Below are 13,007 nucleotides of genomic sequence, written 5' to 3'. Positions count from 1 at the left end.
AAGCGACTAGGGTTTTAATATAGTTTAATGAGAGTTTTTCAGAATTCTTTTTTATGTTGTACATTTCCTTTATATTTATATATTTGTTTTTTGTACGAATGTAGTATATATGTGTGTCAATTTTTATATGTTATATCCTATATAAGTTGTGTATATTTTGCGCTAGTTAATTTATAAATGTGTCATTTGTAGATAGATTTTTACATTTAATTTTTTCCTTTTTATTTTATTAATTTTTTATGCAATTTAATTGTTTTTAAGCGTTATAAGTATAGGCATATATATTTGTTAATATTCCTTAAATTGTTATTCTATTTAAGAATTAAGTATCATATGTTTATTCTATATTCAAATTCAAATTAGAAATAAATCGTGGATAATTTATTTTGTCTTAGATGTTAGGCAAGTTAAATTCCTTCAAGTTTTAACTTCGTTCCACGAATCACCGTTAAATATCAAATTTTATTTTCTACCTTTCAAAAGTTATTGGAAGAGAAATTGGTTGTCTCAGATGGTAGGCCAACCGAAATCTTTCGGTTTATTTTATTTTTGAAATCAATTAGTGTTAATATTTGTTTTCTCCATTTTTAAAACAAAATGTTGATTGTTCGAGGGGCTTTTTATTCTAGAGGTTGATCAAGTCGAAATCTTTCGAATAAATCTCATTTTCGAGTACGTTTTTACTAATCTTATTTCAATCATAAATATGCAGGATCTAGAGCCTTAGTTAAGAAATTTAACACTCAACTCTTAGATTAAAGAATACTAAGGCCTAAAACTCTATAATCTTCTGTTGATACACACTTTTAACATCCTTATCATATTCTCAAACAAGATATTGTCTTGAGTTAGATGGACCTCCGATATCTTTCAATGTGTTGAAAGTTTTCAAAATTCTTTAATAAAAGATTCTATCTTCAATCTTTAAAACAAAAGTACTTAATAAGAGTCATAGAATTTTTGGACTTTGAAGGATTTCTTAAGACTCTCTTAGCCGTTAGAGAGATTAGGGCATCTTAAAGAGTTGTGAATCCCCACTGTAAGCACAATAGGAATATTTTTCTAAAGTGAGATGAAGTTTTCGATAATCTTCTAAACGTTGAAAAATATTCGAAATTACCAATAATAGATTTCATCTCGAAATCTTTTAACATAGATTTATACATGATTTTTCTAGGTTCTCGTCTATAATTTCAGGTTCCCTTAGCTATTAGGGAATCCAAGAATTTATATATGATAATTAGGGGGTGAGCAAAAATTAACTCGACTCGAAAAACCAATATTTTGGCTCGAATTGACTTCGAGTCGTAATTTCATAAAATTGACTCGACTCGAAAAAAATTTCAAGTTCAAATCGAGTTGTAAAATACAACTCAAAGTTTTTAGTAATTAGTAGATTGATTTTCAAGTTTGAGTTGGAGTTTAAGTAGAGTCCCTCGACTTTGTATGGTATATTTAAATTACATATGAAAAAAAATTAAAAAAATATATATGTATTATATATGGTTATAAAATACCATTTAAATTGGAAATAAATAATGTTATAATATTGTAAATATTTACAATTAACTTTAAATATAAACTCAAAAATTCGACTTGACTTAACTCGACTCAAAAAAAATTCAAGTCAACTCCGAGTTATAAAATAGGACTCGTCAACTCGAATAACTCAAATTTTTTTGACTCAACTTGATCGAACGCTCACTCTTACTTATAATATTGTAGTCCCTTGTTAATATAAAACTACATTCACTGTATTCATAATCTAAACAAAAGTATTCTTGATCAAATAAGCAATGTTTTTACGGGCGTTGTGAGAGTATTAATCCTTCTTCACTTGTAGTTGTATCTCAAACTCAATTTTGATTTTCATAGACTTAACATTTTTTGGTGACCCAATTACACCTAAACTAATTGGTGACGACTCTCATCTTTTTTTAAAAAAAAGATATAATAATTTTTATTTATCGAGTGAAAATGGTGAACATATATATAAATATATATATTGCAATCTTCAAAAGTATTAATTATGTTATAATAATTAAATCAATGGACCATTTTGAGTTTAATTAAAGATATATTTGATTTTAAAATTTTAGTGTACTAAATTAATTAATGAAAAACAATATTTTTTACTATGAAAATACTTATTATTATTTTTTAAATTGTTTGAGTTGAATTATAAAGTAGTATTAATCAATTGGCAATGTACATAATTATGTTTTATAGACAACCGTTCAAACTTAAAACTTCTAAAAAGAACTATAGTTTTTTATTATTAAGATCATTTGATGGGTTGACTATGAAAAAAATTATATTCTATACGATATACTGAAAAACGATTTCAAAAAAATATCATCAAACCATACAAAATGTTTTATACAAGAGTGTTTGGTGCAGATATCAGTGGCGGATGCACTAAGCCCCATAGGGGCCAAGTGCATCCCATTATTTTGGAAATATGATTAAATTTAGCTTAATATGTTAAGAAAAAAAGAAAAAAAATTATCACTTTTGCATACCTATTATTTTTAAGAAAAGAAAATTAAAATTTTAGACCTCTATTTTTAAATTTCTGAATCCGTCACTGGCAGATATGGTGATGTTCTTTTTATGATTAAGCTCTTTCTAATAATATTTATGCTGTTCTTTTATGAGTTTGTTTCATGTAAAACAAGAAAAATACATATCATTATGAAAGATGTTTGGTAATGTTTCAGTTGTCTACCTACAGAATAAAAGCAGAGAACTCTTCTCACTTGGCATTTTCATTTTATCAGTATCATAAGATTTGCCAATGGGAACTACGTTAGAAAATTGATGTTGCAGAAAATTGTGTAATATATGATTCACAAGTTTTTTTTTTTTTTTTTTATTGTCTGATATTTCTAATTGGATTGGGAATATTTGCTGAAAGGACTCCCTTTTTATGTGTTGTTGCATTTTTTTTACTGTGTGAGAAACATGTTTTCGTATTTATATGGTATATAACTATAGGTTTGACGCAGGACACAAACTACTGTTCTTTTGGTTTTCTTTGTTGAATGGAGGGCTTATTGTCACCTACTTTCTGAACTGCAAGCTTAGCTGCTTCTCTTTTCCAGAACTTTTTGTTTTGTCTTTAAGAATCATAATTGATTTATTGCATTACCTTCATCTCGTATTCTCTATGCAGGAACCAGTCGTTCTTGGTCATGGCGAATTCCAAGGGGTCAACAGACATAAGAGATTCTTTTCGGGAAAGCATGCTTTACTTCCACCAAAAAGTCCATTCCCTACAGTTTCTCAAACATATACTGATTATGATCTCAACAATGTAATTGGATCAGTTCAAAATCCTAGAGAGGGAAATACACACCACGTGCGCACTTCCTCTGAAAGTTTTCTGATAGAGGAACAACCCTCTTGGCTGGATGATCTCCTTAATGAGCCAGAGACACCTATGCGCAGAGGAGGTCATTGACGTTCATCCAGTGACTCTTTTGCATATAATGATGTTTCTAATGCTTGTAACCTAGATTATGCAGCACAGGAGTACAGATAAAAATATGATTTCTGCACCTTCTTGGGCATCTCTGGAATATGATTATCAGTCAAAAAAGATGCCCGGCTTGCTGCTTTTTACACTGATGTGAACTTGGTAAAGCAAAAAATAGGGCATGGGATTCATCTTTGAATGCTGTAACTCATCCAAGTGGGCATTCTTATCGTAGAGATAGAGAAAGCACCATTCTCCACCAGCAGCGACTGAAAAACAAGATTCTGCTGAATCTGCCCTTCTTGATGCAAAACCTTCTTCTGAGAAAAAGGATAATTCCTATGCTAAGTCTTCATCTGACAGTGATTCAAAACGGGCAAAGCAGTGAGTAGCCTATTTCATTGTTCCAGTTGTTGGGTTTCTATTACTATTATGGTGGAGTAGTGCACAACAATTTCCTTGCATGGCTGTGTCTGCCCTTTTTTAAAATTTTATCTTATTTTCTGCATGTCTTACTATCTTTTAAAAGTTTCATTTTATGAGCTCAAGGAATGTGGTTGCTGGTAATGTAATTAATTACTTTTTTTCTATTGATAAAATTGACAAGGAGCTGGTCAATTAATTTCCAATGGGATTCGGAAATGATGCTAGGAATATAGATCTGCATGTTCCCTACGGTGCATCAATTAGATGTTTCTTGTGGTTGCATTCCGTACTTGTTGGCTTATGCGTCTCTTGGCTTTGTACCTCTTTCTTTTGCTGGAATTTTTCAGTTAAATATTTTCCACAAACAGATAGATTTGTATTTGGTTTCCTCAAATCCTCTTTGAATAGTCAGCATTCAGAACATGAGGAGGTTACTGGTGCTTGACTGTGCTCTGGATTTCATGTCTTTCCTGCACAAGTACACACTAAAGGATAAGATCAATGCATGTTCTTATGGTTGCTTTTTCCTTAAACGGAATCACACTCGTTGATTCTCTTCAAAAAAAAATTCATTCTGGCGTAGCTTGTGGTTAGTTTAGTTGATAGTATTTCTTTTTTTTAATAACCAGTGATTATTTTTTCCCTGTGAATGTGATTCTTGAAAATTTTATCAGAATAGATATTTGATCATTATGCCAACACCAGATATTGGTTGAAACTGTTTAATCACTGCACTTACGTTACCATGTATTGTAGGCAGTTTGCTCAACGCTCAAGGGTGCGCAAACTTCAATACATAGCTGAGCTGGAAAGAAATGTTCAAGCTTTGCGGGCAAGATTTAGTTGAAACTTCAGCTTTTCAACATTGACTTATTTTGCAAATTGACATGTCGTTATGAAATAGTATGTCTTACAATGAAGTGTTAACTATGTTCCTCAACAGGCAGAGGGATCTGAAGTTTCAGCTGAGCTCGAATTTCTCAATCAGCAGAACCTTCTTCTTAACACGGAGAACAAAGCTCTTAAACAACGTTTAGAGAGTTTAGCCCAGGAGCAGCTTACCAAACATCTTAAGTATCTAACCCTTGACCTCCAAGGCTATAATTATATGCTATTTTTCTTCATTAAATATTGCATAGCAACCTTATTTTCCCCGCTGGATTATAATTATTTGTATGTAGTTCCTGTATATATTGGCAATATGAGGGGGTCTTAAGATCCATTCAGCGCCCCCCACCCCCACCCCGCGGAACAAAAAAACCCAAAACCCCAAAAAGTTGCTATTTCCTATTAGAGGAAAAGCAGTATAGGCAGTAGAAACTTTAACCAAAAAATTGCTGGATAGTTGCTTTGAGGTAGTTTAAGTGAAGTATTCCTTCCTCTGCCCAGTTAAATAGTAACTGTGTTGTTATTCAGACATGGATAAGAATGTCGGATATAGATATAAATACAATTTAGGTATGTCAAGTTTTCATATTTTTTCCATGTATTTGGAGGGTCCATAGAGGGTCATATCCTCTACAGATGTTTAAAAATGTTTTGGACATGGTGCCAACATGTGTACATTAATATCAAAGAAAAATAGAATTGTGACATTCAATATTTTTATGGTATTTAAAAAAAATCCTTTTGAACTTTATTGTTTTAAATGCTGACTAATAAATTATATTTCAAAAACTACTTCATTCGCAGATTTTAAATTGTATTTTTTTCTCATTCTTAATCATAAAAAAAGGAATAAGAGGCTTGGGAGGACAGGCTCCTTTCATAATGAATTGGGTTTGTCTTGTGCTGGACATTATCATTTTAGCTTAACCGAATTTCATTGAATGAAGACCAAATTATGCATTCGTTGTGTTCCAGTTGAGCATGAAGTATTGGAGAGAGAGATCGGTAGGCTGAGAGTCTTGTACCAGCAGCAACAACAACATCCAAAGCGGCGGCCATTATCGTCATCTAGCCATCGACGCTCCCGCAGTAAAGATCTTGAGTCCCAATTTACAAACCTTTCCCTGAAACACAAGGATGCCAATTCAGGTCATGATCCTGTGCCTTCTCCACTCCCATTTTAAATCTTTTAATATATACCAATGCCATTGCTGACCAAATTTTGATGTTTCATCTATCGCAGGCTAACGGTAACTGAGCTTCTCTTTATTTTTCAGTCAGCTCTTAACCCTTTTTTGCTCCTTCTAACATCTTCATGTGCAGCACCTGGTCATTATTGTCATAAAATTGTCTTTGTTAATTTTTTCCCCCAGACATACGATTCACCTGAGGAGGTTAACGTAAGGGCAGGTTCCATTTTCACTTTCACTCCCTCGTGTGTCTTGTATGTTCATCAATGGTTATGATTCAGATATTTTTTTATATGCTCCATCCATTTCTGAGTATTTAGTGCAGAGATCTTTAGGATGTCTGGATGTGCATTATTTGTGTAGTGCAGAATGGCAGGGAAACAATTTTCTTGTAAACTTTTTTTTAATTGAAAATCCATTATTTCTTTTTGGCTTCTGTTGGTATTTGCTTGTATAAAAGAGTTTAATTAGTTCAATTGAAAGATTTAATAATTAAAAACAAATTTAACTTAGAAAATAAAATAATAATAAATTGGTTATTGATTTTATAATGATTGACGCATATAGAACTCATTGAGTGGCTTTAAGTAATAGAAGAAATATTATTTTCCTTAGAGGATTCGGTCATATGTGGGAGTTTTTTCTTAGTTTGTCCATTTATTTGTAAGTTAAAATCCGCGTAGGTACATGGATACGAACAATTAAAGAAATGAAGTGTTGGGAGCATTGACGTGGCTTGTGAATGTGCTTTTCTATTATCGTCTTCCTGCCGTATCCATATTGGTTGAGTGGCTGAAAACTTGTGTCAAGCAAGCTTTTCAGATTGGGGTGTAAATCGACCAAGTTCCATTGACTATAATTCCTTAAGATACCAAGATTATTGGCAAAAGTGTCACAATAATGCATCGGGGGAATTTTTTTCCCAGGATAATGTGGTTCTAACATTATTTCCCCATCTAAGGTCTTTTCTACAGTACAAGCCTAAAGACTCCGGGATTGCTTGACGTCTTCAGGCCAACGGATTGCATGCAAAATGCCCATGGATTACTCGACGTCTTCAAGCAAAATAGGGTAGAGAAGACTACGAGATTTCTCGGCGTCTTAAGTGTTAATTCCAACTACTGCATGGCGTCAGAAGCAGTAAAAGTTGTTGTTGCATGGGGGACCGGGAACGAAGTAGCAAAAGTTGCATGCGTTGGGAGTGGGTCTAATAATGGTGTCATTATTAGACCAATAATGCACCGGGTTGGGTTTTGTTATAAAATAGGGGTTTGATAATAGAGTAGAGCAAGGAAGAGGAAGCAAGAGTGTCTGGAAAATATTGGAGTTGCCTCGATCGTATATCAGTAGTATTGGAGATTCTTGTGGGTTTGATAATTTTTCGAGTTTTGGTTTAACGCTGTTCAAAAACACGTAAGTTCTCTCTCGTTTCCCATGTGAACTCCGTTTCTTTTTTCCCCTGTTGAAAGAATGCTCATATATGTTAGGAGAATGATAAAACCTTGATTACCATTAGGCAGAGAGTAAAGTTGATGATATTCAAATATTTGTGATATATTATTTTCTGAAAATTTTAAATTATTATATATTTTAGATCTTTATTATATAAGTTTTGTTAAAAAATTTTAATTATCTTATTCATTATCAGTAGACTTAAAAGGCAAAAGTACCCAAATAATCCCTTTAGATTAAAAACTTTAAGTCTCTTAAAGTAGAAATATATATATTATATATAGTGCTCTTAAATTATTTAGATTCAAAATTTTAGATTTTAAGAATCTAAAGAATGATTTTAATAATAAAGGAGGATACATTTATCGTGATTAGCACAAATCCTTATAATATTTTTATTTGATACATTTAAATTTTGTTCACGAGATAACAATAATTTGAGTATTATTGTTAATTTAAAATTAAAAATTTAAGTTTGATTGGTATACATAAAATTCATGAATATATAATTATCGAATTTTATTTAAACTTAAAATTAAAAACCGAAGTTAAATTCGAACTCAAAAGAAATTAAACTCAAAACTTCTTGAATTTTGTTTGATTGAAATTTAAACCTAAATCTAAGTACATGAAAATTTAATAAAATATCTCTTATAAAATATAACGACATATAAATATTTGTATTATTAATAATTTACTTAAGAAAAATAAAAACTAATATATAACGTTTATAAATAGTAGAAAACTAATATATTATGAATTTGATGGTATGATTTTACAGATTAAATCGTATTTGAGTGGTTTGGTAAGTTTAGTTTAAATTTTATTGTTTTATTTTTTATTGTAAATATAAATTAAATGGACTATTTATTTTGATTTAACAAATTTTTTTGTTTAAATTTTATTTAATTATTGAAATATTTAATTGTTTTTATAGATTTGTTGAAGCATGGCAGAAGAAAATGCTCTTTGAGACTAGATAGTCGACATATTTCTAGTCATTTGGGAGCATTGGTATTATGATCGAATAATATATTTTATTTGAGAACGGTGAATTAATTCTAATTACATGGATTAACAAATTGCAGGATGACGAACAACGAGTCCTTCGTTGTCGAGTTACCATTTGTGATAAGCCAGATGAACGTATTATCGATAATTTACAAATGATGGGCTTTTACGATGTCATATTTGTAAGAAAATATAGGTTGGTCACCGATTAGATCAGTGCATTAATTGAACGGTTGAGACCATAAACTCATACATTTCATCTTCCGCGTGGTGAATGTACGATCAATTTGGAGGATGTGGCTTTACAACTTAGGGTGCCTACAAATGGAATGGCAGTGGTGGGAAAATATAATCAGGACGTGTTTGAAATATGTGGGGAGTGCCTTGGGAAGGTACCAAAAAAAGCATTAACAAAAGGGTCACGTGTGAGATTATCATGGTTGGCAAATTAGTTTAAGCTCGGTCCTTATTGTACTGAGCAAGACATTATATATGAAACTCTAGCATATATATTATGGTTGATTGGGGGAGTCTTGATGTCGGATAAATCCGAATATCTTGTTCATATACAATATCTTTCATTTTTGGGTAACTTTTTTAATACCCGACAGTATAGTTAGGGATCGGCAATATTGGCGTTTATGTATCGCGAGATGTGCAATGCGTCATTACTTGTAAATGATGTGTGTACGACAGAAATTGGTGGATGTATGATGTTATTACAATTGTGAGCCTTGCACATAATTCCATGGTTAACACCGATTAGCCGAACTACAGTTGAATTTCCTATTGTCAAAAGGTAATTTTTTGATATATTTTATCTTAAATTAATTAAAGAATATTTTGTAAAGGAAAAATAATTAGAGAAATTTATTTTGATTGTTATACAGAAGGAGGTATAATATAGAAGGAACGGGGTTGGTGTACAATAATGTGAAAGAGTTTATATTTAAGATGGACATCAAATGCAAAGTTGAGGTATATATATAATTAATTAGTGAATTTAATTTTTATTTTGTTTTTAATATTGTTGTTTATTTATTTAGTTGAATTTTATAATTATTTAATTAATTAATAACTATATAATTTTGTTTTTATAATTTATTTGGAGGTCGTACGATGATGGAGAAATTATGTCGTGTGTACCGCAACATGTTTGGGAGGGTTGTCAATATTGGTGTGTTGTTACACCATTGATCTATTTCGCATTTGTTGAGTTCCAATTTTCTTATAAAGTGTTGATGCAGTTCGGCTTCCACCAACCTATTCCAGGAATTCCAGAGAATCATGACGCTCTGTACAGATTAGATGGGAGGGGTAGGGTCGGTGAAGATTGGTCTGTGAGGCATGCAAACCATATCAATCGTTGGAATAGCAGGGCTTCATACTTGCCAATGCTCACTCCAATACAAGCGGATAACTTTAACTCCAGAATTCGGATTACCTGAATTATTATTGGGAACATGGAAAGCCATTCTTGACAACAAACTGAGAAAGACGACAATTTATACAGTAAAAGAAAAAATTTGGTAAACCCGAGAAACCAAGAAGGATGGGAGTTCTTCTCATAATGGAGCAGAACAAACGGCAATGGATACTATCCCACCAGAATCTTTTGGCGGCACATGATCGTTTCATAAAGTATTTGGTGATTCTGGTGTTACGCCTTACACTCCTCAGCTTGTTCCTCATCAATCACCCATGTTTGGGGCAACATATGATTTTGATCATATGATATCTATGATGTCAAATACGAGTATTTGTCCTCAAATGGGAGTGCATAGTGGTGGGCATATATTTACAACACCGGATCATATGCCCTCGATGAATGAACATGTTGGTTATGATGAACAAACTCCTTAACAAGTGCAATGACCACAACGAAACGACGTGCACCTCAACATTATTATTCAACAACACCCGACACCGACAAGAGTTGTAAAGGTTTTATATGTTTGAATTAATAGATTTTAAGTTGAATTAATATCCATCATTCAACTATTAATATCCATCATATTAATTCAAATATTGATATTAATCACATTAATTCAACTATTGGTATTATTCACATTTCTTTTTCTATTGATATTAATCATATTCATTAAAATATATCATCAACAAATATCCATCATATTAATTCAAATATTTATATTAATCGTATTAATTCAATTATTGATATTATTCACATTCATTAAACTATTGATATTATCCATAATATGTTTGAATTAAAATAAAGAAAATTAAACATTCATTGAAATACAAATAAGCAAGAAATTTAATTATTCATTCAAATAGAAATAAAATTAGTAGTGAGGCATGTACCGTGGAAGGTTTGGACAATTTCTTTTTGAATGACCTTCACCTCTACATAATAAGCATCTCTTCGGTTGACTTTCTCTTTAATATGGATATCATACTAGTATGAATACGAGTAGATTCAGGTCGACCCGTCGAACTTCTACGAAGTAGTGGATTTGGAAACCATTCATCATGATATTGTTTCTCTCAATAAGATTCATTTGGGATCGGTCTAAACTCATGGTTATATATATTTAATATCTTTTGCAGGTGAAAGCACTCATCAACATAAGTGTATGAATTGATTCCAGTATGCATACATGCAGCAACTGCATGAACACACGAATATCTCCATGCGTGAAAGCGGCCACAATCACACCATCTTTGTCGTAAATTAACTGTAAATAATTATGGATATTCTCCTTCATTGCAACGTATGCATACGATGACAACAACCAATTCGATTGAAGTCATGAAAAAACATTAAGGTTGCCAAATTCTTATTTGCTTCCATTGCTTCTACCACCTTCGGAGCCCAGATTTTACCTCGATTTATCATACACTCGATCTCTTTCCCTTTATCAGACCAAACTTTAGCCAACCTAAAGTGTGTCTCTTTCACCACACTCACTATTGGGAGATGGCATGTACCTTTTAGTACTGAATTAATGGCCTCATCAAGGTTTGTAGTCATGTGTCCGTATCGCCGACCATCATCGTATGCTTGCGATCACTTTTCTCGCTCGATTTTCGACGCCCACTTCCAAACACGCTCATCTATGAACTTCAAATCCTCTAATTTGTTTTTAAAATTTGGTTGGCTTAGTTCATATCCTGTTTCAAAATATATATTGTGTTAAAGTTAATTTATAAACAAACACATAAATGGGTACAAATTTTGAAAATAAAACTTACCCATGCTGACTATCTCCCTACGAATACAGTCGTTATGAAACTTCTCAATACAATTCTTACTAATATGACGGATATGCAGGATATGCGTGTGGAGGTTTCTAACAACTTCTCGGTCATTCAATTGCTGCTAAAAGGCCTGTTCCTCGATCGGATATCAAGGAAACTCCATATTCTCAGACGACATACTTACGTAGATTAGACATAAAGAAATCTCAAGCCTCTATTGTCTCTCCTTCAACAATGGCGAATGCAATTGGGAATATATTTCGTTGACCATTATGCGCAACTGCTATCAATAATATATGTCTATGTTGACTATATAACAACGTACCATCTATTTGGACCATACGTTTGCAAAATGTAAAACCTTCAATGCATGACTTGAATGCCAGAAGAGTCTATGGAATATTTTTTCCCTTGAATAAGTTGACCTTCTCGGTTGTATGCAGGCATGGTCTAAGACTTCACGATTGTTCCAGGTATGAATTATTTCATATCTTGTAACAAATCAGGTAACTCATTGTATAATGTATCCCAATCGCCATATATCAACCTCTTTACCTTTTGCTTTGCATGCCAAACGAGTTTATATTTTACATTGTATCCGAACTGTTCTCGAATAGATGCAACTAACACTGAGCAAGGGATCCATGGATTTTGTTAAACCAACACCTTCACATATTGACATATTACGTCGGAGTCCAGTAGTTGGTGGTCTTGTTCGATAGAGTTTTGAAACATGTGTGTGGACCATTGTACCTTGTGATGACCCAAGCATCTTGCCTCTACATTTTGGACACTTTGATCAGCCACTTACACTCGGTCCTTGATGAGTGTTCAAAATCGTTAATATTTGCTCGTTATTTCTTCAATTTTTTGGATTTATATTGCTGATTTGGTTGTGTTATGCTTATTTTCGTATAGGGTCTTACTTTCCAGAATTAGTGATAAAACAGGGTATTCTACATTTTTTTGTTATTATTTGGTCAGGTTGGAGACATAGGTACGACTATGGGCACGACGCGGTATGACATGACAGTTTCTAGAAGGTCCAGTCAGCGACGGTTTCTAGAAGATCTACTCAGCACGCCTTCTGGAAGATGGACCATAGCCGACATAAAAGGGTTGAGTCCATCTACTTGTATTCATAAAATTAAAACTGAAGAAGGTGCAAAACCAACACGTGAAGGTCAACGCCGACTAAATCCGCCAATGATGGAAGTGGTAAAAAATAAGATACAAAAACTCCTTGATGTAGATATTGTATATCCAATTTCATATAGTAAATGGGTAAGTCCGATACATGCAGTTCCTTAAAAAACAAGGAGTTATTATGATCAAAAATTCTG

The 13,007-nt window shown here is 32.5% G+C and overlaps 1 pseudogene; it reads left to right on the top strand.

Moving 5' to 3' along the window:
• Positions 1-2,987: 2,987 nt before the first annotated feature.
• Positions 2,988-9,893, top strand: LOC120186978 (annotated as a pseudogene).
• The last annotated feature ends 3,114 nt before the right edge of the window (positions 9,894-13,007 follow it).

This window comes from Hibiscus syriacus, unplaced genomic scaffold, assembly GCF_006381635.1.
Source record: "Hibiscus syriacus cultivar Baekdansim isolate YM2019G1 unplaced genomic scaffold, ASM638163v2 tig00004035_pilon, whole genome shotgun sequence".
NCBI lineage: Eukaryota > Viridiplantae > Streptophyta > Magnoliopsida > Malvales > Malvaceae > Hibiscus > Hibiscus syriacus.
The sequence above is the reverse complement of the archived record's forward strand: the minus strand, read 5'-3'. Positions and strand labels throughout refer to the sequence as shown.